Genomic DNA, 24,859 nt, shown 5'->3' with positions numbered 1-24,859 from the left:
AAGGCAGGTCAGAGAAAATTGAGGCTTAAAATGTTACATAACTTGCCAGGATCATAAAGCTATACATGATGGAATCCGAATAGGTAACAACTGCATCGGACACCAAAAGTCTCTGCTCTTACTAGTATACTGTACTTGGAAAATTTGGGGGCCAGGTGAGCTGGAGAGTTTCTCTTTTCCTACTTCCTTTCTGACAGTCTTTTGTTTCATTTGTTTTTGGTTCAGATGTTTGCACCCTAGAGCTGAGCAGGATCAACTAGGAGGCATCCGTAAACAGAATGATTCACGCCCCCCCCCCAATATATATAAAATCTTTTCCTTCTTTTAGTGCCCGGCCTAGGATTTGGCAGGGATGTGGGGGAGAGGTATAGAAAAGTAGGACAGTACAGGCGGTGGGGTGGGGAGAAGGGGGTTCATAAAAGGATGATTCTTTTCTTATCTTCAAATAGTTTATGAAATTCAGGACAGCTCTGGCTATGCTCTTATCACATATCCCATTTTGTCTTTTTGGGGGGAGTTGAAGGGTGTATAGGAAATTTCTGTAATGATCTGCATAGTAGATCCTCAAAAAGTTAAGGTCAAACACAATTCCTTCCTATGCTTTGGGAGGGGTGTGTGCGTGTGTGTGTGGAAAGGTTGGCTCTGAGTCACTCTCCTCTCATCCGGTGCATGAAGGGATTCGAAGGGACCGCTCCCCCTGCCCCCTCCCCACTTTCGCCACCTCCAGGAGAGATGAGACAGGAGTCCCGCCCGCTGGCCCTGGGGTGCGGGTCAAGTGACGAGAACCTTCACGTACCTTCTGCAGACGGAAAAGGCGCTGGGGACTGGCGGGCTGGGGAGGCGCCGGATGGGGGGCTTCCCGGGAAGCACGGCGCAGGGCGCACGGTGCCCCCGCCACCCCGGGCCACGCTCCCCCGCGTTGCCTGCCGCTCGTGCCCGGCGCGCCCGCCGCAGTCCCTGCGCCCGCCGTAGCGGGACGTGGGGTACAGGGGGCGCTGTGGCCCGGCGGTTGCGGGCTGCTGGAGCGGCCGCCGCGACGCACAGAGGATTCGCCAAGGTCCCCCCCCCCCACCGCCTGCGGCGCCTCGGTCGTCCCCACGCAGCCTGCGCCCCCCGTCCCGGCTCGGCGGCATCTCCCCGGGACCCGCGTGGCTGCGGCGGCCCCGAGAACCGATGCGGCTGGGCGGGCGCTGGGCCTCTGCAGCCCTCGCCGCCGCCGTAGTCACCACAGCCCGGTCAGGAGCTCGAGGCTTCGCGACGGAGCCCGGGGCTGCACCGGTGCCCTTCGGAGCAGGAGGAGGAGGAGGAGGCGGCGGCAGCTTTCGGCCCACTGACGACCCCCTCGGCCATGGTGGAGCGGCGGCGGCCGCGGCTCGAGGTGAGTGTGCGGTGCGCCGTCCAGGCCGGTCCTTTCCCGCCGCCCCGGGGAACCCCCCCGGGCGGCTCCGGCCCTCAGGACCGGGCGTCCTGCCGCGGCGGCCGCCTCCGCCCCGCAGCTCTGCGGCCTCTGCCCTTCCTGCCCGCCGCCACCGGGAGGCCGGAGGCCCGTGGGGGTCGACTAGGCCCCGCGCTGCCGGGAAGCCCTGGCACGGGCCTAGGGCTGGCGGCGGCCCGGGTGCCCTTTGCGGTCGTCCCGGGCGGAGCCGAACGCGGCTACCTTACCCCGGGCCCTGCGCGTAACTCCCGGAGGGAGGCTGTGGACGCTTGTTTGCAAACAGCCTCCTCGTCCCCAGAGCTCCCCCGGGCCGAGTCCCGCAGAGTCCCGGGCGGCGGGGGGGTGGGGAAGACTGGCTGATAATGCGGGCCCCTGCGTCCCTGGTACTCTGGGACTGGCATTCACGGGTCTCACTTGCGTCTTATTTGAGATGAAATTTCATCACCTGCGGATAGTTCATCGCTTCCTTCTTACATTTCGTCGTGCCTCTTCTTTGGAGATCGCCTCGTCCCACTTTTGTCATGCTAAGTTTCCTAAACAGAAAAGAAGAAAAAAAAAATCATTTACTAAGATCCGACCCTCTTCCCTCCACCCCCTCCTAAGAGGAAATACTTGAATGCTTTTAGTCCTCTGTCCAGAAAGACTTCACCTACATAGATCCAGAGAACGAATGGCTAGAGAGTTTTAAGCCATGCCAAATAGTCTAATACCTTGTACCTGATGGAAACGGGAGCTGTTCTAAATTGTAGAAGTTAAAACGATTTATTCTGGTATTAATGTTTAAAAAAATGTGAGCGACTACAGTTTGAAACAGTAAGTCGGGTATTTGGTTGCTTCTTGGTTATGTTGTTTGATTACAGTTTATTCTTGGTTTCCTAGTGTGTATATAAAGACTGTATTATTGTAGATACTTTTACAACTTTAGTAATCATGCAAAAAAATCTTTTAGAAAAGTTGGAAAATACAGAACTTGGCTTTCAAAGCCTGTTTCATAAGAGAGAGGTTTGTTGGTATGTTTTGACGGTCATTTAAAGTTTGAAATGAACTTGGACAGAGTGACTTTTAAAAATTACTATTTCTATGTGTTAGGTTACATGTTAGCAACAGACTGATCTATTTTACAATCAGCCATTTCCATAAGACCTATAAATGTTTTCCTTAAATTACATTGTAATCATAGTTGAATTTATCCGTTGGAACAATCATAAGGGTAACCACCCAGAAAACTTCTAATCTGTGCAGCAAGGGGAGCTCCAGACGATTAGGGAGGCTTGGCATAATGAACATTTTTGTGGGTCTGCAACCTTGCTTTTTGTCACTCTGCCACTTGAGCCACAGCACCACTTCTGACTTTTTTGAGTAGTTTATTGGAGATAAGAGTCTCACAGACTTCTCTGCCTGGACTGGCTTTGAACTGTGATCTTCACATCTCAGCCTCCTGAATAGCTAGGATTACAGGCATGAGCCATCAGTGTCTGGTTAAAAAATTTGCTTTAAGTAGGTCCTAGAGTTCTAGGCCAGTCTGGACTACATAGTGATACCCTGTCTCCAAAAAAAAAAAAATTGACTTAAGCTTTTTGATTAATTTAGGTCTTAAAAGTCCAATTCATTTTTTAGTGTGTCAACATAAGAATCTGTTGAGAGTATTGAGTAAATTATGCTGGCCCCTTGAATCCGAATTCTAGGGATTATAGTGGCTCACAGATCTTAATTTTTGCCAAGTTTACTGATTCTTAGTCTTACTAAAGTTTGAGAACTACTAATAAATGTTAATGAAGCAGCCAAGTGCCAGTGGCTCAGACTTGTAAATCCTAGTTACTCAACAGGCTGAGATCTGTGAATTGCAGTTAGAAGCCAGCTCCAGCATTGTAAGACTGTTATCTGCAGTTAACTATCAAAAATCCTAGACACTTTCCATTCAGCTAGATAAGACCTGTTAACTGCTTTTTTTGTTTGTTTGTGCTGGTCCTGAGGCTGGAATTTAGAGCTTGAGTGTTGTCCCAGGCTATCACTCTATCACTGGAGTCACAGCTTCACTTCCCCTTTTTGGTGATGAAATGCAGATTAGAGTCTCACAAATCTGAGACTGGCTTCCAACTACAACCCACAAATCTCAGCCTCCTGAGTAGCTAGGATTACAGACTTGAGCCACCAACACCTGGTTTATTTTATTTTATCTTTTATTAGCAAAACTGTCACTCTTAAGTGGTAGTATAGTGACTTCTCATAGTTACAGATAGTGGTGTTACAGTGATTTATCAAGAGCTTACTTTGGTAGCTGTGATGTTACTGGAGGGATATCTCAGTGTACCTCAATGTCATTTTTCCATTGTCTGTAGAATGCAGATAGTTATACTTACTTGGCATGGCTTTTAGGATAAAGCACTTGAAAAAATACTGTAATCTGTAAAAAGTATCTTATAATATAATATTATGACTGTTAGCTGTTAGGTACTGTCTTAGATGGAAAACACAATGACCAAGGCTTCTGCTAGCAATGAGCTCATGTGGAAACAAGACAAGTTTAATTAAATGTTACAAGACAGGTTCAGAAGACTGTTGTAATTGAATAGAATAAGCCATGTCTCTGCTAGAGTTTTTTGGTCTTATCCATTTTCTTCCCCTTTAGGAATACTGGTAAAGGGCTGAGTATTGGCTCAGGGTAGAATGACTGCTTAGCATATGTGCTACACTGGGCTTGGTCCCCACACTACAAAAAACTATTTGTAATATTTTCTTTTTCTGGTCCTGAGGCTTAAACTCAGGGCTTGGGCATTATCTGGGAGCCTCCTATTGCTCAAAAGTAGCCTTCTCCCACTTGAGCCACAGCACCAATTCTAGCTTTTTCTGAGTAGTTTATTGGGGATAAGAGTCTCTTGGACTTTCTTGTGTGCCCTGGTTTCTAAACTTGATCCTCAGATCGCAGTCCCCTAAGTAGCTAGGCTTACATGCCTGTAAGCCACCAATGCGTGGCCATAATTTATTTCTTCTTCTTTTTTTTTTTTTTTTTGTGGGTCATAGGGCTTGAACTCTGGGCTTGGGCACTGTCCCTGAGCTCTTCAGCTCAAGGCTACCGCTCTACCCCTTGAGCCTCACCCCACTTGCCATTTTCTAGAGTTTAATTGGAAATAAGAATCTCAAGGTCTTTAGTGCCCAGTTTGCTTTGAGCCACGATCCTCCTATCTCAGCCTCCTGAGTAGCTAGGATTACAGGCTTGCGCCACCATTCCTGGCTTATAATTTCCTTATTCTCCAATTTCTAATGTCCATAAATATTTTATATTAACTCCTTTTTAGTGGAGGGGTCCGGGAGCATAGCCTAGTGGCAGAGTGCTTGCCTAACATGCATAAAGCCCAAGGTTTGATTCCTGGGTACCACATGCACAGAAAATTCCAGAAGTTGTACTGTGGCTCCTGCCAAAGAGCCAGCCTATCCAAGAGCAGTGTCTAGGTCTTGAGTTCAAGCCCCAGGACTGGCAAAAAAAAAAAAAAAAAGAGCCAGGAGTTTAGCCTAGCAGTAGAATGCTTGTCTAGCATGCACGAAGACCGGGATTCGATTCCTTGCTACCATATACATAGAAAAAAGCCAGAAATGGTGCTGTAGCTCAAGTGGCAGAGCTCTAGCCTTGAGAAAGCTCAAGGACAGTGCCCAGGCCCTGAGTTCAAGGCCCAGGACTGGGAAAAAAAAGTATGAGTGGAGATGATCCCACTCCCTCTTCTTTTGTTAACTACCACTGTTTATTCTTTTTACTGTATTTAGCATGCTATGTGTTGGCCAGACTGGTTCTTTTGCAAGGTAAATGCTGGGGCCAGGAGTTTAGCCTAGTGGTAGAGTGCTTGCCTAGCATGCACGAAGACCTGGGTTCCATTCCTTGGTACCACAAAAATGCCAGAAGTAGTGCTGTGGCCCAAGTGGTAGATCTATATGTTTGAAGAAGCCCAAGGACAATGCTCAAGCCCTGAGTTCAAGCCCCAGTACTGGCCAAAAAAAAAAAAAAAAAGGTAGATGCCACCAGATGCTGGTGGCTTATGCCTATAATCTTGGCTGAGATCTGAGGATTGTTCAAAGCCAGCCAATGCAGGAAGTCTATGAGACTCTTTATCTCCAATTAACTACCCCCCCCCCCAAAAAAAAGCCAGAAGTGGTGCTTAAATGGTAGGGCAATAGCTTTGACCTAAAGAAGGTCAGGGATAGTACCTAGGCCCTGAGTTCAAGCCCCTGGACTGCTATGTGTGTGCATGCACACATAGGCACACACACAATAATTATCTGGATTTTAACCTAAGTTCTTTTTTTGCTGTGAGGTGTTTTTTTTCTTTTTTGTCAGACCTGGGGCTTGAACTCAGGTCCTGAGCAGTGACCTTGGGTTTTCCTCAAGGCTAGAGCTCTACCACTTGAGCTACAGCACCACTTTCAGCTTTTTCTATGTATGTGGTACCAAGGAATTGAACCTCCCAGGTATTCCTGCATGCTAGGCAAGCACTCTACCACTAAACCAAACTTCACTAGACTACTCTTCACTAGGCAGGCTTAGTGAAGTTTTTATATATATGTATCTTCAAGGTCTCATGAATCCAGGTCAGGCTTAAACTCATAATCCTGCCTTCAATTCCTGAGAATTATTTGTGTGTGCCACTGGGCCTTTTTTTTTTTTGCCAGTCCTGGGCTTGAGCTCAGGGCCTGAGCCCTGTCCTTGGATTTTCTCAAAGCTAGAGCTCTACCACTTGAGCCTCAGCACCGCTTCTGGCTTTTTTCTATGTATGTGGTACCGAGGAATCGAACCTGGGTCTTCATGCATGCTAGGCAAGCACTTTAACCACTAAGCCAAACTCCCGGCCAAACTGGGCCTATTTTATGATTATTATGTGTATGGTGTGGTGAAGTGTATAGACTTAGATGTGGACAGAAATTCTTACATATTTCTTTTAGAGAAATGTGCCATTTAATTCTGACTTTCTTATGAGCTCTTTGAGTAATAGCAGTATTGTTCCTAGGGAGATGATCAGGTTCCATGAGATAAAGCAATCAAAAGTAATTACCTCAGTATGTGCCACATAGAGGGTACTGAGCAAATGTTCATTTCCATTCTTCTTTTGGGGGAAAATAAAGACAAAAACGAAGCCTGGTGCAGTGGCTCACACCTGTAAGTAACCCTAGCTACTCAGGAGGCTGAGATCTGAGAATCACAGTTCTAAGGCAGCCCGAGCACTAAAGATCTAGAGACTCTTATCTCCAATTAACCACTAGAAAACTGGAAGTTGTGCTGTGGCTCTAGGGGTAGGGTGGTAGCCTTGAGCTGAAGAGCACAGGGACAGCGCCCAGGCCCAGAGTCCAGGCCCTTCAACTGACAAAAAACAAAAACTAAACCTTGGAATTTATTTTAATAATTTTATTTTATTTTGCCAGTCCTGAGGCTTGAACTCAGGGCCTGAGCACTGTCCTTGGTCTTTCTCAAGGCTAGCATTCCACCACTTGAGCCACAGCTACTTCTGGCTTTCTCTATATATGTGGTGCTGTGGAATGGAACCTGGGTCATTATGCATACTAGGCAAGCACTCTAACACTAGGCCAAGCGCCCGACCCAGCCTTGGAATTTATGTGTGGCTTAAAACTTGGAACCTTTTGTTTATTTATTTTTAAGAGAACAAGTCTGCTTTTGTAAGTCTTTGCAAAAAAAAAATTTTTTTTTCTCACCAGCTTTGGGGCTTGAACTCAGGGCTTAGGCACTGACCCTGAGCTTCTTTTACTCAAGACTAGCACTCTACACTTGAGTCACAGCACCACTTCTGGCTTTTTCTGTGTATGTGGTACTGAGGAACCAAACCAGGGCTTCAGTCATTCTTTTTTTTGCCAATCCTGAGCTTGAGCTCAGGGCCTGAGCACTGTCCTTGGACTTTCTCAAGGCTAGAGCTCTACCACTTGGGCCTCAGCACCACTTCCAGCTTTTTTCTATGTATGTGGTACCGAGGAATCGAACCTGGGTCTTCATGCATGCTAGGCAACCACTTTAACCACTAGGTCAAACTCGCAGCCCCGGATTCAGTCATTCTAGGTAAGCACTCTACCACTAAGCCACCTTGCCTCTTTGCAATTTTTTTATAGAAAACATTTTTTGTTCTAATTTAGTATACATGTTTTCCATTTCATTTTTATTAACAAATTAATGCTGAATACAAGAAATACTAATACTTGTAGTACTAATAAGATGTTTGTTATATATTACTCATTCACAATTTTGCTTGATCTTTATTTTTTTTATTGTAATTAGTAAAAGGGTTACATGATATTTGCCAGATAGAAGGTGCATTAATTCACATACATTGATACCCTTTTACATGTCTTGGTACCCATTACCCTCGCCCCTGCTTGATCTTTAATATTACTTATGTGGATCTGACCTGTAGTTTATGCATTATTGTGTATTCTTTGTCTATAATGATCACTGAATAGTATTGTAGATACAGAGAAGTACAATATCAATTTATTAAATATTTAATTCAAGAACTGAAGCTTTTTAAAACATAAATCTTTTTCCTCTTAAATCTGTAGTAGATTAGAACTAGGTTTTATAACCTGTTTAATAATGTGTTCCTGCCTTATAACCTATGTGACCTTGGACAAATTTATTTTTACCCTCTATAAGACTTAATTTAGTCTTCTAAGAAATAAAACAGATACTACTTTACAGGATTATTGTGTAGATTAAGTGATATAATGTGTAAGTCAGACCATAATATAGTCCCATGGGTAAATAAGCATATCTTAGGGAAAATGTGTTTCTCAAAGTTTAAAAGATCATTAATAATGTATATAATTTATTTCCAAGATTTAAGAATAACATGATCAAAGCCAGCCTGGTGTCTCAGGCCTGTAATCTTAGCTACTCAGGAGGCTGAGATCTGAGGACAAAAGGACCTCAGACTCTTATCTCCAATTAACCTCTAGAAAATGGGAAGTGTGGCTTGCTCAAGGGTAGGGTGGTAGCCTTGAGCTGAAGAACTCAGGGACAGTACCCAGGTCCTGGTGTAGGGCAGTAACCTTGAGCTGAAGAGCCCAGGGACAGCACCCAGGCCAAGTTCAAGCCCCATGACCCACCAAGAAAAAAGAAAAAGAACAACATTATCAATTTTTTTTTGTCAGGGGGAGGGGGGGGTCATGGGGCTTGAACTCTGGGCCTGAGTACTATCCCTGAGCTCTTCAGCTCAAGGTTACTGCCCTAGCCCTGAGCCACAGCCCCACTTCCCATTTTCTAGTGATTAATTGGATTTGTTTTTGTTGTTTTTGCCAGTTCTGGGCAAAGGCACTGTCCTTCAGCTTTATCAAGGCTAGAGCTCTACCCCTTGAACCGCAGCACTACTTCTGGCTTTTTCTATGTATGTGGTACCAAAGGAATGGAACCTGGGTCTTTGTGCATGCTAGGCAAGCACTCTACCGCTAGGTCAAATTCCTGGCCCTCTAGTGGTTGATTGGAGATAAGAGTCTCTGGTTCTTTAGTGCCCAGGCTGGCTTTGAACCTTGATCCTCAGATCTCAGTCACCTGAGTAGCTAGGATTACAGGCATGAGCTACCATTCCTGACCATGATCAATTTTGAAGCATTAAATTAAGGATGAACCAAGGTATCAGTAAATTAGTATTTTAATTGTATAGTTAAAATATTTCATTCTTTTCTTGGGGGGTGGGGGGAGGTCATGGGGCTTGAACTCAGCCTGGGCACTGTCCCTGAGCTCTTCAGCTAAAGGCTACCACCCTACTCCTGGGCCTGGGCATTGTCCAGTGGTAGAATGCTTGCCTAGCATGCAGGAAGCCCTGGGTTCAAGTCCTCTGTACCACATACACAAAAAGAGCCAGATATGGTGCTGTGTCTCAAGTGGTAGAGCATTAGCTTTGAGGAAGCCCAGGGATAATCCCCAAGCCTTGAGTTCAAGCCCCAGGACTGTAAAAAAAAAAAGTCTTCAGTAAAAATGATTAAGATGAGAATGTCTGATATAGAGCTTCTTCCTCCCTCCCTCCTTTCTTCCCTCCCTTTCTTCCTCCTTCTCTCTCTCTTTCCCCTTACCCCTCTCTTTTTTCTCTTGAAAAACTAGGCATTGAAATCGGGCCCTCACTCATGCTAGGAAAGATCACTGAATCATGCCTCCAGCCCTACTACCATAGAAATGACAGGATAACACTGTGTTGCCCTATTATATTGACTGGATCTATAGACTCTGAATCAGATTGTCTGGGTTCAAATTTTAGTTATTCTACTTTTATTATGTTACTTGGGGAAGTAATTAACTCTTCTGTGGTATACCTTTCTCACCTGTAAACTGGGGCTAGCACTGATACTTTTTAGTAGGTTAAACACCTGGTCCTTCATTTCCTGGAACACAGAAACTGACATGGATTTGGTAGTGTGAGAGATTTATTTGGAAGGGTGTGGGGTTTCAAGTGGAACACTTAGGAAAGGAGGGGAAGCAGAATTGGCTAAAGAGAGCCTCAGTTTATGATAGTAACTGAAAATAGTCTCAGATAATGTAAGCAGGAATTCTGGAGGACAAATTGCCTGTTAGAGGAGTACCCCACTGGGCAATATTCCTGTTTAATGTCTAGCTAGGAGCTGCTTGTGACAAGTAAAGACTTGATTAGGCAGCTAAAATGAGTTTTTAAAAAAAAATAACATACTATAGTTGGGAACTGTGCTCTTGCTTGACTTTTTTTGTGTATCAGTTCTGGGGCTTGAACTCAGGGTCTGGGTGCTGTTCCTAAACTTTTTTTCCCCTCAAGGCTAGCACTCTACCACCTGAGCCACCGCTCTACTTCTGGCTTTTTGGTGATTGATTGGAGATACTAGTCTCTTGCTCTGGCTACCTTTCAACTTCAATCCTCAGATCTCAGCTTCCTGAGTCACTAGGATTACAAATATGAGCTACTAGTGCCTGACATTTTTTTTTTTTTAAAGAAAGATGCAAGGGGCTGTGAATTTGGCCTAGTGGCACAGTGCTTGCTTAACATGTATGAAGACCCAGGTTCAATTCCTCGGTACCATATACATAGAAAAGGCCAGAAGTGGTTCTATGCCTCAACTGGTAAAGCTCTAGCCTTGAGGAAGGCCAAGGACAGTGCTCAGGCCCTGAATTCAAACCCCTGGACTGGCAAGAAAGAGAGAGAGGGAGAGAGAGGGAGAGAGAGAGAGAGAGAGAGAGAGAGAGAGAGAGAGAGAGAGAGAGAGAGAGAGAGAGAGAGAGAGAGAGAGAGAGAGAGAGGTATGCAAGTAAGTGCAGTTGTCCATTCCTTTGCAATACAGATTCATGTATCTAAATATTTTCTGAGAGCACCTGCTCTATGGCTCCGTGGACCTCCCTTCCTAATGGGAAACATAGAAGGAAGTTATTGAGATAGGTGTGAGCCCCCGTACTTTTCCTGATCTCAGCTGCAGTAGTTCGCATTGCTTCCTCTGCCCTGTCTGAATGGCCCTTGCTCTCAGCTATCATTTCTGCTGGTTTTGGCTGTTTGCTGATGGTATGATCTTCTTAGGCTGGAGTTGTTACATTTGTCTACGCGTAGTAGTAGTACTATTTTCCTATGCATCCTGAGTTCAGTACATACTCTTTCTTGTTCCTATTATGTAACAGCAGTCCTGCTTCCTCCTGAGGAGGAGAGTTAATTAAACCTGCAGAAATGGTGATTGCTTTCCTGCTTCTTGGTTTCCTGTACAGGAGGAATTCTAAACTTACAGGCTGCAGCTATAACATGTAGTTCTTTGATGTATTTCATAGCCCTGCGTGTCCCTTCCCTCCTAAAAAAATAGGCCCTCTTTGGGTAGGAAGTCCAGTATTGCAGGAATGCAAATCACAAAGTCACAAAGTCCTTGAGTGGATCATTGGGAATGATGGAAATTGGGGAATTTCTTCTTTCACTTTTGTTTTCCAGTCCCATTTGTTCTTATGTGTCTCTGAGATGTATGTGTATGCTGCCTACTAGAAGATAGGACATCTTCTTGCCTTTGAGCTGCTGGTATATCAGGTGTGCTTTCATCAGACCATTCAGTACTCCATAGGACTGCCTATTTTTGTATGGAGATGTTTTGGATATGATCTATGTATCTTGTGTTTATCAGCCCCCTGTGAAATAATTCCTGTGGTTACATTTAGAATTGGGGTTGGTAAATCAAGGCTCCATGCCTCCTCTTGCCTCTAGCTCTGTTTCTGACACTGTGACCTCTTCATTTATATTCTTATCGTGCCTGTTATGAGAGGCATATGTCAATTGGCTGAGTCATATTGTCTATTTAACGGTTTATTGTTTCATCTGCTTTGTATACTTTCTGGTGGACATAACACAGGAAACAAAGATTTTCATGTTTTGTGCCTACTTCCAGATGCTCATTCATGTTCTCCAACTGTAAGCTTTTGCCCCCATCCTGCAGTTTTTCTCTTTAAAGGTCCCTGACAAGTTGGTCAGTCCATTTGCCAGGTATATATTCTCACCTCAGGCCACCTTTTTAACTTGGAGCTTTATCTGTCAAGGTTACCCTTAAGTAGGACTAAAATGAAGCTGTTGTTTATTTTTAGCTTGCATTCATGTACTGAGCTATTTATAAACCAAGTTTTGGCTTTTTTCTTCTCCTTATGTTGAACCTATAGTAGTATCTCCAAACAGCTAAAGATGTGAGCTAGTATAACTGGTGTGTGTGTGTCAGGGAGGTATATAGCTTGTGACCATTGGTTCTGTTTCAGTTTAATCTTTGATAAATTGTTTATATCATATAATGGATTACCTGCTTTATATAAACTGGGAGAATACATCTCACAGAAAGTTCTGGATACCTGGTACCCAATAGTCAAGTGTCTGACTCTTACTAGGACAACAGAAGCTATTTTTCTAATATAGCTCTTCTGCAGAGGTCCATGGACTGCGTTGATATTCTTCCAGTGGGGCTTACCATCTACTCTTGACTACATTTTTTTCTACCATTTATAGCTCTAGTAGCTTATGGATTGCTTATAGTACAGGCTGAATATATGGTATAATTCTGCCCCCTGAAATTTTATAGCCTGTCATGTCACCCAGTATGTCCTATATGTATAAAGTATTTTCTTTAGAATCTGAAAAAGCCTATCATATATTATAGTTCCTTTTTTGTTTGTTTTAAGTGAGGGATACGAGATTCAGTGAGGGGATCCATTGAACTACCAGGAAACTGGAAGTAGTACTGTGGTTCAAAGTAGTAGAGCACTAGCCTTGAGTGAAAAACTCAGTACCCAGGCCCTGAGTTGAAGCCCCACAACTGACCAAACAACAACAAATATGCTGGGTCTAATGGTATACTATGTCTAGTCCCAGCTATGTGGGAGTCTGTAGGTAGGTAGATTGTGATCCATGCCTTCCCAGGGCAAAAGTGGGAGACCCTATATAAATAATAACCTAAAAACTAAAAGGTGCTGTAAGTGTGGCTCAAGTGGCAGAATGCCTGCCTACCAGAACACAAGGTCCTAAGTTCTGAGCCAAAACAAACAGCTTCACTGAGATGACAGCATACTGAATGAATCCAGCCAGCCCCTTCTTGTACTTGTGGATTCCACATCCACAGACTTGATTGACATACATTGAAAACATTAGAAAAAAAATTGTGTCTGTACTGAACATATACAGAATGTTTTGTCATTATTACCTAAACAATAGACTATTTATACAGCATTTACATTGTATTAGGTATTACGAGTAATCTAGAAATGATTTCAAGTATAATAGGAAAGTAGATGTACATTAGATGCTGTGACATTTTATAGAAAAAAATTTGAATATCAAGAAATTTAGCATCAAGGGGCCAGAAGCATAGTCTAGTGGTAGAGTGCTTGCCTCACATGCACAAAGGCCTAGGTTTTATTCCTTGGCACCACATACACAGAGAAAGCCAGAAGTGGTGCTGTGGCTCAAGTGGCAGAATGCTAGTCTTGAGCAAAAAGGACAGTGCCCAAGTCATGAGTTCAAGCTCCAGGACTAGCAAAAAAAAAAAAAAGAATACCCATGGATTTTGGTGTTGAAAGCGGTCTTTCACTAGTACCAAGGGATGACTATTTTTATAGGTGATTTTTTCCCCCTCTTTGGAGCACATGTATCTTCTAGTCCTAGTGCATATTACTACCTCTTTTTTTTGGGGGGGGTGATCATGGGGTTTGAACTCTGGCCTGAGAGCTGTCTCTGAACTCTTCTAGCTCAAGGCTACTGCCTTACCCCTGGGCCTGGGTGTTGTACCTGAGCTTTTCAGCTCAAGATTACCATCCTACCTCTTGAGCCTCAGCCCTACTTTCCATTTTCTAGAGGTTAATTGGAGATGAGTCTCTCTCTTTCTTTAGTGCCCAGTCTGGCTTTGAACCGTGATCCTCAGATCTCAGCCTCCTGAGTAGCTAGGATTATAGGCGTTAACCACCTAACTGGCTATTACTACCTCTTGAAAGATCAGCTTGTCACTGATGTACAAGACACTGTGCTCTACTGAGTCCATAAATATATATGTATACATGTATTTCTTTCAGTGTATCTGGATCTCAAAACTGGCTCAGCTTCAGGAACTGGGCAAGGGATACTACTTTTTATTGGGGCAATCACTCATAGCCTTCTGTTTACTCATTCTTTGTTTTGGTACATATATATATATATATATATATATTATGTGTATATTAGGTTTTGTTGTTCTCTGATGCTATTGCTTCAGTATCCTATTTACCTCCATTGTTGTCACCAAACTCTGAACATATCTCTTTTACAGAAGGCACACCACTGAATCTCTTGATGATGGTATTGCTCTCAACAGTGTATTCCTGATAGTCTGACCTCATATACTATATCTATTCTACCATCTCCACCCTCCTGAATCTTTTAATCTTCTTCTCTACTCTGTCACATTAATTCAGGCATTTTAATCTCAATGGAGCCCATAATTTTTCCAGGTTTCTAGGAACCATATTGGCAGCAAGTTTACACCATCCCATAGGCCTATGTCTGTGATAGTCGCCATATCTTAGGACAGTTTACTTCCCACCTTCTACTTCAGTAAACTTCACTCCAGTCTAATGTTCCTACTTCCTGAATTAAATACCCTCCAAATCTAGTACCATGGATATGTTCACTCTTGCTAGGTATTTGTTACAGTTCTTTGAGACGTATATTCTCTTTTCTCTCTTATCAAATTCAGCATGTCCTTGGCAGGGTTAGTATTAGCAGTTATCATAGGTAGCAGAAGTAGAGATGGGAGCATATCAAAGGGGAGCTAGTGTCACTGTTACAGGAGCAAGGCCTTTGAAGTGTGTTCCTTCATAGTGGTGAATACTACTAATTCTGAGAGCTTAAGGAAGTCTAGACAGTTTTTGAGGGTGACCATCTTAGATGTCCTTCTTCTAGTCCCGGCTTCTAGATTTTCCAAACCAATATCCTGACCTTGGCATAACGACTTTTTTTTTTTTTTTTTTGTGGATCATGGGATTTGAACTACGCCTACTTGTTGCCCTACTCCTGAGCCTGGGCATTGTCCTTGAGCTCTTCAGCTCTAGGCTACCACCCTACCCTTGAGCCAAGTCCCATTTCCCATTTTCTAGAGGTTAATTGGAGATAAGTCTGTGGTTCTTTTGTGCCCAGGCTGGCTTTTGAACCATGATCCTCAGACCTCAGACTCCTGAGTAGCTAGGATTATAGGTGTGAGCCACCGCATTTGCTCGGCTTTGGCATAACACCCTTTACCTAGGTTGAATATTTAGTTATGATGAAGCAAGGGTCTTTAACCTCCCTTTATGGCTTTATCGTTTACTGATCTTTCATTTAGGTGATAAGGATCTTTCTGTGGGCTACCAAAGAGTCCTCTGGTCTTCATATTTAGTTTCCAATTGTTTGGTATTAGCTCCCTTCTCTAGGGAATTGATGCAGCACAACAGCTAGCTAATCCATGGTTCTTATCATTTATAATTGTCAAACATCTGCGTCTTTACACCAGTTAGAGAGTTCCTCTCTGGGAATATTCTCCTAAGTGGATGCTTGTGAACCAATTATCATTTGGGCCACCAGCTTGTGCCAGGTACTATTCATGTTTCTGGGATAAGATTCTTATTGCTAGTAAGGTGATAAGTAATCTAGTTTCTGGGTCCCATCTTTCCTTCTGCTTTCTCAATTCATTTCTGGTACCAACTGTGTTAGTTTGAGTCATTTAGGAAGTAGCTGCAGCAATAGAATCAGGAATACAAGAGATGTGTGTGGGAGGAGAGGACTCCTGTGAAAAGGAAAGGTAGAGGAGGCAGAATTTTCAGGAAAAAAAGCCATACTATGATGTAGACCTAAAGCATCTCCAATCACCCAGTGAAGATTCTGAAACAAGAATTGGTCATTCGAGGAGTTTTGTGTTCTACGGAAATGGCCAGTGGGGAGTGCTGTGATCAGTCATTGACACTGCCTACGAAAACCAGGCTCCGTGTGAAGGCAGGAGTTCCTGAGGGCCTGCCGCTTGAGTTTCATATAGCCATTCTGAGCAGCTTATCGGCAGATTCTTTCAAGAAGGTTGAGACAAGCAACACACCTCCATGGCAACCACACATAATTAATACTAAGGAAATGTTAGCTGTTGGTTTTGTACTGATCTATTATATTTTTCTTGAGTTAATTTTTTTTGCCAGTTGTGGGACTTGAACTCAGGTCCTGAGCACTGTCCTTGGACTTTTCTCAAGGCTAGTGCTTTACCACTTGAGCCACAGCACTGCTTCCAGCTTTTTTCTATGTATGTGGTACCGAGGAATTGAACCCAGGTCTTTGTGCATGCTAAGCAAGTATTCTACCCCTAGACCAAACTCCCAGCCCCCCAGTTAATTTTTATGCTTTATAATTAACTTTTTCTAGACATCTTTACATCTCCCCCCCCCCATTATTTTTACTTGAATGTGTTAGTTCATATGTGATGTGAGTTTTGTGTCTGGCACTAAAAAGTACTTTAATTGTAGTTCAACATATAGTAGCTGCTCAGTGAATGCTAGTTGAAGTGAACTATACAGTTGCTGATATAGCACAAAACATGAGACTCCTCTACAGCTCTGTGAATGCTTCCAGTAGAATATCTGTCAAGTGCAGGGCTTGTTGTTCATTTCCTGATAACATTTGCTATAGCAGTTCAGAATTTTGGGTCTTTTATTTTATTTTTTTTTACTATTTTGTTAAGAATCCTTTCTTAGTTTAAGTCTTTTAAAACACAACTGTGATACTTCTATAATGTATTATGTTAGATCATATTCAATTCATTGTTCTAATTTGTTTTGAACTTTTTCTAAGATTGTGTGTGTGTGTGTGTGTGTGTGTGTGTGTGTGTGTGTGTGTGTGTTGGCGTTGGGGCTTGATCTCAGGTTCTTGAAGTCTTACTTGGCTTAAGACTTTGCTTAAGTCTGCTGCTCTACCACTTGAACCATACCTTTACTTCTGGCTTTTGCAGGAGCTGGCTTTGAACCATGATCTTCAGATCTGAGTCCTCAGTAGCTAGGATTACAGGTGTGAGCCGCCAGCACCTGGCTCAAAACGCCTTTCTTCACCAAGGTAACGCCTCATAAACCTGAATAGTTGCTACCTCACAAATCCTTGTTCTGAGATTAAGGCTTTGCAAGTTATGTGGGCTTTTTCTTTTTCCACAGCTAGAATTGGCAGTGTGGGAACTGGAGACTGGGTCAGAACTTCTTACTGCTTTTCTTCCGCTGGGTTTGTTTCTTTGTAGTTTTCTACCTCTCCACCACCTCTTTCATGGCTCCTGGCTCCCTCCATCCCTCCTTTCTTTCTTCTTTGCTTCCTTCCCCCCTTCCCTTTCTCTTTTCCTTCTTTCTCCATCCTTGCCTCCTTTCCCTTCCTCCTTTTCTTCCCTCCCTCTGTGCCTTTCTTCCCTTTCTTCTTCCTTTCCTCTCTTCCTTCTCTCCCTCCCTCCCTTCTTTCCTTCCTTCCTTCACTTGTCTATTGTTTGTCACCAGATTTTTCTCATTCTGAGAGTAGTTGGCAGATGCTTCTAATCCACCATCTTGCCCTATATCTTCCTAATCTTTTTTCTTCTTGGCACCTAACATGTAACACAACCAATATTTTATAAACTTATCATCTTTAGTATTGATTACAATTCATTAGAATGTAAGCCTCATGAGAGTTATGGTGTTATGTGTTATGGATTCATTTCTAGTGCTTATACTTGTACCTATAGTGCAGTAGAATCTCAAGTAAGTGGTTTTATCAGTAGTTATATAGATATGAATTATATGGAGTATTAAAAAAATTGTAATTAGGGTAAAATGAGATTTAACTGAAAAGCTGACTGACATGAAGTCTTTGCACCCTGTTGTCATGCTAACCTCACATTCTGCTTTTGTCATATAGTAATCTTGCATATTTGTTGAATGGCTTTACCAGCTAGGAGATTTTTCTTTCTTTCTTTTCCTGCAGTAATATCTGTGATGAAGAGAAAAGTGTAGCTATAATAAGAGATATTCAGAGTTAGCATTAATAGAATTGGACTGGGGTGTGGCTCAGTGGTAGCGTACTTATCTAGTTCACATGAGGTATTGGGTTTGATCTCAGCACCAAAAGTAACAAGTATCCTAGGGTTAATAAGAGAATGTTCTTGAGTAGAATAGTTCCTAGATGTCTGGACTTAGGTGATTAGAGTGTGGTAAATATTTAATTAGGAGAAGGAATGTAAGAGCTATGCTAGGTTTTAGAAAGATAGAATGGGTTTTAGGGAGAAGTAGTTAAAACCACAAGAAAAGATGAAAACATGGAAAGTGAGGACAGGTTATAATAGGGAACACCAGACTGTATACAAATCAAATCCAAGAAACAAATGCCCCTAAAGGGAGTCAGAAGAGGACAATCAGTACCTACATATCAGATTTGTAGAAGGGAGCTCTGTGGTAAGCTGTGTTGGTATGCAGATAAAATGAAAGGTGTTCGAGTTGGCAGTTGGAAAGTTATTGATGATCTTAACTGAATGGTTTTAGTGGATTAAAGATGAGACACTAGGTCAGTAACTTGACAAAAAATAAAATACTTGGCTGAGAGTGAAAAGGTGAGGATAGTAAACATAGGAGAAAATCTACAATTGAAGACCAAGTTTTAATGTTGTCAAAAGTGTTTTAAAAAATAACATTAAGCAAGTCATCATGGTAATTTTATGATTTATTACTTGAAAAGCCTTAAGGAAAATAATTTTGAGGTCACCTTTTTCAGTTTTGGCCGTTGTTTTTTAAAATCATGCATTCAGCATATTGTTCATGATGATTATTAATGAGACTATCTTTTAAATTTAAAGAGCTAGGGCCAGGAGTTTGGCCTAGTGGTAGAGTGCTTGCCTAGCATGCATGAAGACCTAGATTCAATTCCTTGCTACCATGTACACAGAAAAATGCTGAAAGTGATGCTATGGCTCAAGTGGTAGAGTGCTGCTAGCTTTGAGGAAAAAGCGCAAGGAGGGTGCTCAGGTCCTGCGTTTATGCCCCAGGACTGACAAACAAACAAAAAGGAGCTAAATATTTGGCCTAAAAGAATTGATAAAGTTTTGCAAATCTATTGGTATGTGCCAGTTTAGGTCTCATTTTCTAGCGAAGCATTATCTCTTTATCTTCCCACTTGCCTTTTCTCAGCTCAGTTTTTTTTTTTTTTTGGTCGTGGGGCCTGGGGGCTATCTCTGAGCTCTTCAGCTCTAGGCTACCACCCTACCCCAGGGCCTGGGCTTTGTCCCTGAGCTCTTTTTTTTATTGTATTTAATAAAAGGGTAACATGATATTTGCCAGATAGAAGGTGTATTAATTCACATACATTGATACCCTTCCACATGTCTTGGTCCCATTACCCTCCCCCCCACCCCTGTCCCTGAGCTCTTAAATTCAAGGCTACTGCCTTACCCCTTGAGCCACAGCACCACTTCTGGTTTTCTAGTGGTTAATTGGAGATAAGAGTCTCACAGTCTTTAGTGCCCTGACTGGCTTTGAACCTTGATCCTCAGATATCAGCTTCCTGAGTAGCTAGGATTACAGGTGAGCCACATTGCCGGTTATTCTTGGGTTTTCTTAAGGTTAGCACTCTACAACTTGAGCCACAGCACCATATCGGGTTTTTCAATGTTGAAGGCATTAGGAGGCTGAATCTGAGGATCAAGGTTCAAAGCTGGCACAAAAGGACCTGAGACTCTTATCTAGTTAAACTGTAAGTGGGGGGCTTGGTTCAAGGGTAGGGCCAAATGGGGAGCCTGGCTCAAGGGTAGGGCCATAGCCTTGAGCTGAAGAGCTCAGAGACAACACCCAGGCCCAGTTCAAGTCCCATGACCGCCCTCCCCCCCCAAGAAAAAGAGGCCAGGTGCCCTGGCTCATGCCTATAATCCTAGCTACTCAGGAGGCTGAGATCTGAGGATCGAGGTTCAAAGCCAGCCCGGGCACTAAAGAACAGGAGACTGTTATCTCCAGTTAATCACTAGAAAACCAGAAGTGGGGCTGTGGCTCAAGGGATAGGGCAGTAGCCTTGAGCTAAAGAGCTCAGGGACATCCCCCAGGCCCAGAGTTTATGTCCCATGACCCACCAAAAAAAAGGGGTGGGGGGCAGGAAAGCAGGTGAAAAGAAGCTAAATAATTTTCCCATTGTCATACCATGCTAGCAGATTGTAAGTTCCCATAGAAAAACCTTTATTTGCTAAAACTATTGATGTTTAATGTAGAGATTTTGATGAAACTAAAAACCAAAATATAAACCTGGGAAATGTTGAGGAATGTCTAAAATTCTGTTGTTGCTTAGCTCTTTTAGAATATTAGTTCCATATTAATAAACCAAACAAATGAGAAAATCTATTAAACAAAATATGCTACGTCTGCTGGGTGCCAGTGGCTGATGTCTGAAATCCAAGCTACTCAGATGGCTGAGATCTGATGATTGCAACGTGAAGCCAGCCTGGGCAGGAAAGTCTGTGAGACTCTTTATCTCCAATTAACCACAAAAAAGCAAAGCAAAACAAAACAAGAACCCTAAAAGCTGAGCTGTAGAGCTCTATCCTCCAGCAAAAAAGCTCAGTGTCAGCACCTAGGTCCTGAGTTTATTCCTCAGGACTGATCACACACATTCCTCCTCTCTCTCTCTCTCTCTCTCTCTCTCTCTCTCTCTCTCTCTCTCTCTCTCTCTCTCTCTCTCTCTCTCTCTCTTTTCCCCCTCCCTCTCTCTTCTCCCCTCTCTCTCTTAGTTGAAAGTTGTTTTATTTATTTAGCCAGTCCTGATGCTTTAAAGTTAGGGCATGAGCACTGTCCTTGGGCTTTCTCCATACTAAAACTCGAGCACTGAGCCACAGCACCACTTCTGGCTTTTTTCTATGTATATAGTACCGAGGAATTGAACCTGGGTCTTAGTACATGCTATGCAAGCACTGTATAGGCCAAACTCTTGGCCCTACTTATAAGTTTTAATGTAGAACCTGGCTAATACTTTTAAATCTTTCATTAGAGATAAAATTTAGCTTATTAGCAGTTATGATAGACTCGACACATGTATTAAAATATTGTAATGTAAAATACAAATTTAGCCTTAAAATAAATGTTTCCATTTGTACAAAAATGCCTTTGTAGCTGTTAAGATGAATTTATTGGTCATAATAAGACAAATTACTAATTTTCTGTTTTGTAGTTAAAGATTAGTCACAATGCTTTGTACACATGACAAAACAGATGTGCTAAAGTCAGTTTTAATTCTTATTTCAAAATAGCTTTATTGAGATATCCACATACCATATAATTCATCTGTTTAGAGAGTTACAGATAGACAGTGGTTTTCAGTTGATTTACGGAGTTGTACAGCTATCACAGCTACAGCATCTAGTTTTCAAACAGCCTCATCACTGCAGGAATAAATCAGTGCCTGTAGCAGATAGATCTCATTTGTCTTTATCACTCCTCTTTAGTTGGCCCCTGATAATCACTAATCTACTTTCTCTGTGAATTTTTATATTCCGAATATTTCATATAGAGTCTATGTCTGGTTTCTTTAATTTACTATAGTTCTCCCCCTCCTTCCTTTTGTTTCCTTTCTTATCATATCACCTCCCTTCCCTTCCTTTTACAGGGTGTCTTTCTGTATAGTCAAGGTGACCTGGAACTTACAGTTGATCTGTTTCTACCTCCTGAATGCTGTGATTCATCATGCCCAGTTCATCCATGTTGTAGCATGTATCAGTATTTCATTTTTTTATCATGAAATGTTTCATTGTGTATCACATTTTATTATTCATTAATATCTCTCTTCCTCCCTCCCTCCCTCTCTCTCTCTCCCTCCCTCCCTCCCTCCCTCCCTCCCTCCCTCTGCCTTCCCTCCCCCCCTCTCTTTTGCCAGACCTGAGGCTTTGAACTCAGGGCACTGTCCTCTGAGCTTTCCCAAGGCCAGTGCTCTACCACAGTACTACTTCCGGCATTTTCTGTGTATGTGGTACTGAGGAATTGAACCCAGGGCTTTGTGCATTCTAGGCAAGCACTCTATAGCTCGGCCACACTCTGGCCCTTGTTCTGTTCTTCCCCCCCTCCCTCCCTCTTTCTTTCTTTCTTTCTTTCTTTCATTCTTTCATTCTTTCTTTCCTTTCTATCTTTGTGCGCCAGTCCTAGGGCACTGTCCCTGAACTTCTTTTTTTTTTTTTTCTTTTGCCAGTCCTGGGCTTAAGCTCAGGGCCTGAGCACTATCCCTGGACTTTCTCAAGGCTAGAGCTCTACCACTTGAGCCTCAGCACCATTTCCGCCTTTTTTTCTATTTATGTGGTACCAAGGAATCGAACCTGGGTCTTCATGCATGCTAGGCAAGCACTCTACCACTAGGCCAAACTCCCGGCCCCCTGAACTTCTTTTTGCTCAAGGCAAGCCCTCTATCACTTGAGCCACAGTGCCATTTCCAGCCTTTTCTGTTTATGTGGTACTGAGGAATTGAACTCAGGGCTTCATGCATGCTAGGCAAGGCACTCTTTCACTAAGCTACATTTCCAGCCCACGTCCAGTTTTTTAGGTTTTTTTTTTTTATATAATTGGAGATAAAGAGTCTTATAGAGAGTTTTCTGCCACAGCTATCTTTGAGTCACAATCCTCAGATCTCAGCCTCCTGAATGGCTAGGATTATAGTTGTGAACCATCAGTGTCCAGCTGTTTTTCAAACTCTTTACTGTATAATCCAAGTGGGCTAGGTATTATTGATGTTATCCTTACTTGGAAATAGACAATTTTAGGAATATCAAGTTCCTTTTGTTAATGTCTGAGTCAGAACATAAACATTGATCATTTTGCTTAGTATTTTTTACACCACATTGTCTCATTGTCACATGAAACTATAAGCCTTGATCACCAAGAGTATTATCCTGGAAAATAACCAGTCTAGCATCACTTAGCAAAACAAGGCACATAGAAAGAGAAAAAAATTAAGGTCATTCTTAAATATTAGTAGTGAGAAGAATTGTGTTGGAGAGAGGTTAATACATGACCAGAATTTCATGGACAGTCTCCTACAGTATCCAGACAGACTGAAGGCACTATAATTGCTAGGGACTTTGTTCTTCATTGTTTTGTTTTGCTGGAATAAAGACCTGAAATAGTGAATTTAAAATAGAGACCTAAACAGAACCAGAGCAACCTGAAGCTGCAAATCAGAGTGTAATCTTTTTTATGAAGAAGGGATCACTTGTTTTACATTGATTACTTCAGCTGCTTTCATGAATGCTCAGTGATAGTGATCTATTCACTAAAAACATTTGAGTGCTTCTCTGTAAAGCAGCTTTGTTAGATATTGTGGGCGTGACATCAAGGTAGAGATGATACCATACTTGCCCACAGAGTTTGTAACCTACTAAAGGAGAGTGTATTCATTCAAATGTTTCATTCAGAGTAGATTATATATTTAGATCCTATATCAGGCATTTAAAAAAAAAAGAATAGGTGGACTAGAAATGGCTGGCAAGCCATTTGACTTACTTTGCATTGCTTACAGGGATAGGAAACATGTGGCTTGATGGTCCTGTAAGGCCCTCAAAATCATATAGCATAAGTATAGCATGGGCTTTTCTTGGCATGTCTACCTGTCTTGGTAATGCTCAGAATGATGTTATAATATCCAAAAGAGGTTTACCCCCCCCCCCCCCGAGAGAATAGTTCCTGCCTCCTTCCCTTAAATCTAAGCAATTAAAAAACCTTTTAAAGATCATTGCCTGAAATTATTTTAACAGTAACAATATTACATTTGTAATTCGATTATAAATACCTATCGATGAACCAGAGCTTATGTATTATACTAGAAAATATTTACGTCCTTTCTGAGGGTAGGTGTTTGTGCATGTGAATGCTGGTAGTAGGGCTTGAATTCATGGCCTGAGCCCTATCCTGTAACTTTTTTCCACTTAGGGTAGTGTTTTAGCTCTACCTCCATTTACAGCTTTTGTTTAGTTGGAGATAAGAGTCAGACTTTTTTTTTGCTCTGGGTGACTTTGAACCTTGCTTCTCAGATCTTGGCTTCCTGATTAGCTAGAATTACAGGCTTAAGCCATTTAAACAATGGATTAGTGCCCAACATATGTTAAGACCATTCCCAACAGAAAAAAGTAAACAATTTGAATAGATCACAAAATAGGAAATACAAGAAGCTAATGTGGTAAAATTATGTGTTTAATCTTACCAGTTATTAGAGAAATGATCATTCTACAATGAAGCACTTTCTTTACCAGTCTTTTTTTTTTGGCAATAGTAAAATTAATAATAGTAAATTTAAGTTGCTGTAATAAAACTATATTATATACTTTCTGTACAATAAGCAAAGTCATTCTTACATCATCTCTATGAAGTAGTAATAATAGTATTTTATTGCTAAAGAAGTTGATATACAAAAGTAACTTTAGCCAGCTGGTGGCTCATGCTTGTAATCTAGCTTCTCTGGAGGCTGAGATCTGAGGATCAAGGTTCAAAGCCAGCCAGGCACAAAAGGACCTGATAATCTTATCTCCAGTTATCCTCCAAAAGATGGGAAGTGGGGCTTGGCTCAGGGATAGGATGGTAGCTTTGTGCTGAAGAGCTCAGGGACAACCCCCAAGCCCAGTGGTAGAGTGGTAGCCTTGAGCTGAAGAGCTCAGGGACAGCGCCAGACTGAGTTCTAGCCCCATGACCCACAAACAGAAAAACACATGCATGAAAACAGGAAGCATATACAAGGGTATATTAATGACAGCATTCTATGTTATCAAAAATCTAGGAAAGTATAAGTGCTTATTAGGGCTATATATAATTAACAAAAAGTGAATGAAACTGTGATATAGCTATATTGTAGAAGTGTATGCACACAAGGTTATATAGGTGTGTGTGTGTGTGTGTGTGTGTGTGTGTGTTAAACTGGAATCATACTTAAATTTAGGGCTTTGTGCTTTCCCTGGGAAAAGCTTGTTCAA

At 42.4% G+C, this 24,859-nt stretch overlaps 1 protein-coding gene across 3 annotated transcripts in view; it reads left to right on the top strand.

Annotated features, from left to right (window-relative positions):
* The first annotated feature begins 1,073 nt into the window (after positions 1–1,073).
* Positions 1,074–24,859, top strand: part of Zfyve9 (zinc finger FYVE-type containing 9) — a 103,778-nt gene continuing 79,992 nt past the window's right edge. Inside the window, exons 1-2 of one of the 3 annotated variants that reach the window (XM_090334836.1) lie at positions 1,074–1,378; positions 16,883–16,983. The gene's annotated coding sequence lies outside the window, so the exon portion shown is untranslated. The remainder of the gene's footprint in view (positions 1,379–16,882; positions 16,984–24,859) is intronic. The other 2 variants (XM_090334838.1, XM_090334837.1) reach the window with 2 other exon arrangements.

This window comes from Megascapheus bottae, chromosome 6, assembly GCF_031878675.1.
Source record: "Megascapheus bottae isolate mThoBot1 chromosome 6, mThoBot2.hap1, whole genome shotgun sequence".
NCBI lineage: Eukaryota > Metazoa > Chordata > Mammalia > Rodentia > Geomyidae > Megascapheus > Megascapheus bottae.
Note: the sequence above shows the minus strand (reverse complement) of the source record. Positions and strands in the feature narration are given on the sequence as shown.